This window comes from Psammomys obesus, unplaced genomic scaffold (assembly GCF_907164565.1).
Source record: "Psammomys obesus unplaced genomic scaffold, mPsaObe1.curated_primary_1811, whole genome shotgun sequence".
Classification (NCBI taxonomy): Eukaryota; Metazoa; Chordata; class Mammalia; order Rodentia; family Muridae; genus Psammomys; species Psammomys obesus.
In genome coordinates this window covers 326,115-332,299 of record NW_026586463.1, presented here as the reverse complement: position 1 = coordinate 332,299, position 6,185 = coordinate 326,115, and positions in this window count along the sequence as shown.

Here is a 6,185-nt window from a genome sequence, read left to right as displayed (position 1 = left end):
CAGCAAGCCCCTTTACCCACTGAGCCATCTCCCTGGCCTAACAAACAGCATTTAAAAGTCAGTTGATAAGCCAGGCATAGTGCCACTCACCTTTCAAGCCAGAGCTTTAAAGGCAGAGGCAGAAGGATCCCTGTAAATTTGATGCCAGCCTGATCTACAGAGAGAATTCCAGGACACCAGGGCTACATAGAGATGCTGTCTAAAAACAAACAAACAAACAGATGCCTGTTGACATATAGTGACATCAGCATAACTAAGGTTCACAACTCACTGTTATCATCATGTTTTGATTAAAGAACCAAATCAGATATAAAGATTTACCATTTCTTAGAAAGAGAGAGAGAAAGAATAATTGTTATAGATATATTTTCTTTTATGTGCATCTATGTGTGGGTATGTAGACGGACGGGACATAGAAGCCTCAGCTGGGCATTAGATCCCCTGGAGCTGGAGTTACAGGTGGCTGTGAGTTGCTGGACATGGATGCTGGAAGCCAAACTCAGGTTCTCTGGAAAAGTATATGCTCCTAACTACAGAGCCATCTCTCCAGACCCTAGCTTTTACTTTTTAGGAATTATTTTATTTTTAATTATGTGTGTTTGTAGGTCTGTGTATGGGAAGTATGTTCTCAATGAAATGTAACAAAATATGGCTTTTTGCTATTGGGCTTTTTTTTTCTGGTGTGTGTGTGTGTGTGTGCCTGTCTGTCTCTCTGTGTCTATGTCTGTGTGTACAAACCTATGTGTGAATGCCTACAGTGGCTAGAAAGGGGCTTTGGATCTCCTGGAGCTGAAGTTGCAAGCAGTCGTAAGCCAGTCAACATGGATTTAAGCCAAAAGAAAGTCTTTATTGACCGACTAGCGACTACACAGGGTGTTCTAGAGCCCAGTGTAGCCCCAAGCCTTTCTCGGGGTGAGCTTTTAAGCACAAAAGCCATATCCTGAGTTGACATACATCAGTTAACAAGAACAGCTAGCCAAATTGGAACTACAGAAGCTAAAAAACAAAGTTAGTGCATTTAGGTACTTTCTCAGAACTGTAGACTCGGATGGATTAGGTCTTTGTTTTTGTTTCGGCAGGTAGTACTGTCTATGTGCTAAATTTGCTCTGAATGATGCTTCCATCTTGGAGTCATCTGTGCTAAGGTCTGGGGCCCTGTAACAAACTGAACTCAGGTTCTCTGGAAGAACATCAACTGCTCTTACTGATAGGTATTCTCCACCGAGAAAATGAGCCAATTCAACCCAAATTAAAGTATAAATGCAGAGTCAGAGTCATTGGGAGCAGCGCTCAGTTGGGTCTACCAATCCCAAGGAACAAGGCCAGGAAAGTCAACATGCAGAGGAATACAGAGAGTGGAGGAGGGGTGGAGAACGCGAGTGTAAAGAAAGGTGAGGACAGAGAGAAAACCAAAATGTCTAGATTATGTAGGGGAGAATTCAGCTGCAGACAGAAGGATGCTGGGAGAACCTGGAGGCCAGGTCCACTTTAGTATGTTAAATAGGCACCTCTTTTTCTCTTCGGAATCCCAATACTCACCCAGCAGACCATCTCTCTAGCCCCAATTGTTGATTTGAGATAGAATTTTAATCTGTAACCAAGACTGGCCTTGAACTTGTGTAAACCTCATGCCTCAGCCTCCCAGGCCTGGATAAATACAGTTTTGAGTTATCCTTTTCTGTTTGTTTGTTTGTTTGTTTGTTTGTTTGTGGTGGAAATTGAGTCCAGGGTCTGTGTTGTACACAGGGAGGCACATGCTGCATTCGAAGCTCTGGTTTGAACTTTGTGAAATAATATAGTCTGGTTTGGGAGCACAGACTTATCATCCAGCACGTAGGAGGCTGCAGCAGGAGGATTAAGGGTACATAGCAAGTTCTAGACTGGCCTAAGCTACATAATACCCTGTCTAAATAAATAAATAAATAAATAAATAAATAAATAAATCCTGGGCCTTTGAGACAGTTTAGCAGGTAAAGGTGCTTGCTGCTAAGGCTGACAACATGAGTTCAATCCCTGGAACTGACATAATGGAAGAAGGGAACCAGCCCCAGCAAACTATCCTCTAACCTCCACACAAACACCGATATTCAAGAATTTAAGTTAGCCTGGGTGACTCCATTTTGAAATTAGGAGCCATTTTGACTGGGAGCTGAACTCAGGTACCAGGACATATCACAGAACATGCACTTGGCAGAAAACAAAGTTAACTCTCCTAGCAACAGCCTCCAGGAAATATCACAGAATAAATACTTGATAGAAAATAGAGACAATCTTCTTAGCAATAATCAATGAGAATTGGTTGGGAAAATTCTCCCCAACATTCCAGATGTAGTTTAGAAGAATGGCAATTGTGATTATGTAGAAGGTCACCTCGCCCCTATGACTTTTACCCAATCCTGTAGCATCAAGGCATGAACCCCCCCCCTGCTTGATGTCATGGAAGCCCCCTACTTTCGGTTTTTCCCTTTAAAAACCCTGCTCACTCAGGGCTTGGGGTCCCACTTCTCTACTGCTGTGTCAGTGAGACTTGGGTCCCAAGTTTGATCGCTCTTTTAATAAAGCTCTCTTACATCGAATCATCTCCTGGTGGTCTCTGAGGGTCTAGTGATCCTGGCATAACAAAATGAAAACAGGACCACATTCTCATCATTAAGGTTTTGAAATGCTAAGATAACCATATTTTATTTCAAAGCAGAAGCAAACAGATTGAATTCAAGGTCAGCCTGGCCTACAAAGCAAGTTATAGGCTAGCCAAAGCGACACAGTGAGGCCCTGTCTCCAAAAACTAGAGCAAAATATTGAGCAGATATTTCACTGTAAAAGACACACAGATGATGAATAAACATATTTTAAAATGCTTAGTACCATATGCCATTAAAGAACTGCACATTAAAATCTGAGTTCCTTAAAAATAGGGAGAAGGGCTGTGAAGTGCTGTCTTCTGGGTATGGCAAAGGGAATGCGATCATGACCTCACACCGCTGCGGCTGCCTGCAATGAGCCTAACAAGCAGTCGGTCACTGATCAGCGAGAGCCTCATAGGATCCCACCCTCCTTGCTGAACTACTGACGGACACTAGGAGAGAGGGACAGTCATTGTCTCCTACAGTTTGTTATCAGCAGAGGAGCCCAGCAGGCTCCATGAGCCATGGTCACACTGATAATCAAACTCAGAAGGTTGTTTGTTGTTGTTGGTTTGTTTTGTTGGGATTTCTTTTGTTTTTGGTTTTTTTTTTTTTTTTTTATTTTGAGACAGGGTTTCTCTGTGTAGCCTTGACTATCGTGGATTCGCTTTGTAGATCAGGCTGGCCTAGAATTCACAGAGATCTGCCTGCTTCTGCCTCCCCAAGGGTTAGGATTACAGGTATATGTGCCACAGTGCCCAGGGTTTTTGTTGTTGTTGTTGTTGTTTTGTTTTTAAAGACCTACTGAGTTTAAGCCAGGTGTGGCGGTGCACACCTTTAATCACAGTACTCAGGCATTATCTCTAAGAGTTGGAGGCCAGACTGGTCTACCCCACAACAACGACAAAATGTCCAGGATGTGAGGACCTGCAGGGAGAGAGGAGGTGATAAAGGGAGGAAGGAGAGCAAAGAGTGTAAGATTTTATAATAATCACAATGTGTTTTAAAGAAGCTGGCAAAGAACAAACTCAATAAGGTTTTATTTTTCCTTCTTGATGCGTTACTTAAGCTGGCTGGGGTCTATCCCCAGCACCAAAACTAGCAAACAAACAAATCAACATCAAAGTACTGCACACTTAGCACAATGACTAAAATTGAAAACTAACATCAAATGACGAAGATGTGAAACAACAGGAACTCTTGTTTGTTACACGGACATGGAAGTGGAAAAATGCCATGCATGGAGCCATATATACTAATCCTACCACTCAGGAGGCAGAAGCAGGAGGCTGGCAGTAAGTTTTTCATCCAGCCTGGTCTACATAACAAGTTCTAGGCCAGCCGCAGCTTTTTCAAAAGACGGGCAGCCAGCTAGATGGCTCAGTGGGAAAAGGCACCTACTGTCAAGCATAACAACCTAAATTTGATCCACTGCATGCAAATGACTCCATGCAGCTTCCTATGGGAACCATTGGCAGTTAATGGTTGCCGGGAGAGAGGGGGTTGGGTTTTTTTTGGTTGGTCGGTTGGTTGGATGGCTGTTGTTGTTTTGGTGGCACAGCCACTGAGTTGCCCGTGCTTTAGTAAACAACACCCTACCCAAGCAACTCTGATTCAACTTGGTGAGTCACACACAATACAGACGTGAAAGCAGGAGCGATCATTTCAATGGAACAGGATTAGTGATGAGGGAGAGTAATGGAGGCTGAAGATTACTAAGATTTTTCATAAACATGTATGAAACTGGCAAAGAATAAAAAGTTAAAGGAATAACATACTCAAGTGGGATTTCTGTTTCAAGTGGAGTTACTGTGTGGGTCCATAGTCTACATCAAAAGTCCCTGGATCTTTTCTTTCACTTTTTTTTCTCTTTTACTTTTTTCTTTGAGAAAGGGCCTTAAAAATAGCATTTGAACTTGCTAGCTGAAGACACCTCGGCCCCTTATCTCACTATATTGCTCAGGCTGACTAATAGTTATTCATCCTATCTCAGACTCTCAGTGTCTGAGGGATTGGGTTTTATGAGTCCCTCCCTAATCCATGATGAAATGCTAACAGGCCCAATCTGATGTTGATTTTGTACAAGTACCCATTGCTGGAGAGAGTTCATGCGTGTCATTTTGCATCACGCCTGTAGTGTGACAAAACTTTCCCCGAAGAGACAAAACACACATCTATTCACTCGGAGAGGAAGCTCACAACAGACCAAAGTATGGATAGCACCAAAGTCTAACTTGGTAAACCAATGAGCTTTATTACAGTTCCTTACAGGAACAAAAATGACTCAAAGACAGCTGCATCACCAAAGCCCACCCTAACTCAGGTGATGTCTCACAAAACCTGGAGCACACTCTAGAGCCTGATGGTAGCTCCACAGTTGGGAGAGTGTACTTTCCCGGTCCATCAGTTGGTCTAAACCTCTTCTAGGCAGCTCATCTGGTTTCTGCTTCTCCCGTGCAGCTGGTCTGGTCTGAGTCTTCATGTAGCTTTGCTTGTCTGAGAGTGTTTTTGTAGCTTGGCTAAGTGTATTGTGGCAAGGAGAAACCTAGTGAATCTAGTAAGTTTCAGGGACTTCCGGAAGCTATTATTCCCCACCCCACCCCCTTCTTATTTAAAGAGCTTTCCTGCAGGATAGAATCTTTCTGTTTCAGAGGAAACTGTTACACAGTACATTCCTATCTTCCAGCTCTATGTTCCTTCTGCTGTTTCTTCCACAATATTCCCTGAGCCTTGGAAGGGATGATACAGCTGTCCCGATTAGGAGTAAGCGGTTGTTTTGTTTTTGAGACAAGGTCTCACACTAAAGCCAGGCTGGCCTGGAACTCACAGTATGGCTCAGATTGGCTTTGGACTCATGGCAGTCCTGCCTCAGTCTTGTAAGTGTTGGGGTTGCTAGCGTGAGTCACCACACCTTGCTGATGTGCCTGCTGGCGCTAGGGGAGACTGGGCAGGAAAATGCTGGATTTCTGTGAAGTTCTGCTAGAAGCCTAACAGCCAGGCATGGCAGCACACGCCTGTAATCCCAGCACTCAGGAAGGCAGAGGCAGCCAGATCTCTGTGAGGCCAGCCTGCTCTACAGAGTGAGTCCAGGACAGCCAGGGCTACACAGAAAAACCCTGTCTCGAACACCTCCCCCCCTCAGAAAAAGTACAATCCTAGCCAGGTGTGGTAGCACATTCCTTTAATGCCAACTTGTAGGAAATTAAGGTAGAATTACTACAAATTCCAAATTCCGAGGCCAACCTCAGGCTACTGTAGAGACCTTGTCTCAAACAAAACAAACTTCTTGCACAGAGAGAGAGAGAGAGAGATGGCGGGCTGGGGCAGGAATGGGACATGGTATTTGAGGACATTAATTTGTATATTAATGATTGTTAGAGGACTAGGGATACAGCACCATTGGTAGTGCTTGCTTGAAAACCTGGGTTCAATCCCCACTGTCACACAAACCCAGTGCAGTGGTTTACACCTGTAACCTCCATACTGAGGAGGTGAGGGAGGGAGGAGAATAGGAGATTTAAAGTCATCCTCAGCTACATGGAGTTGCAGCTCTGTCTGTGT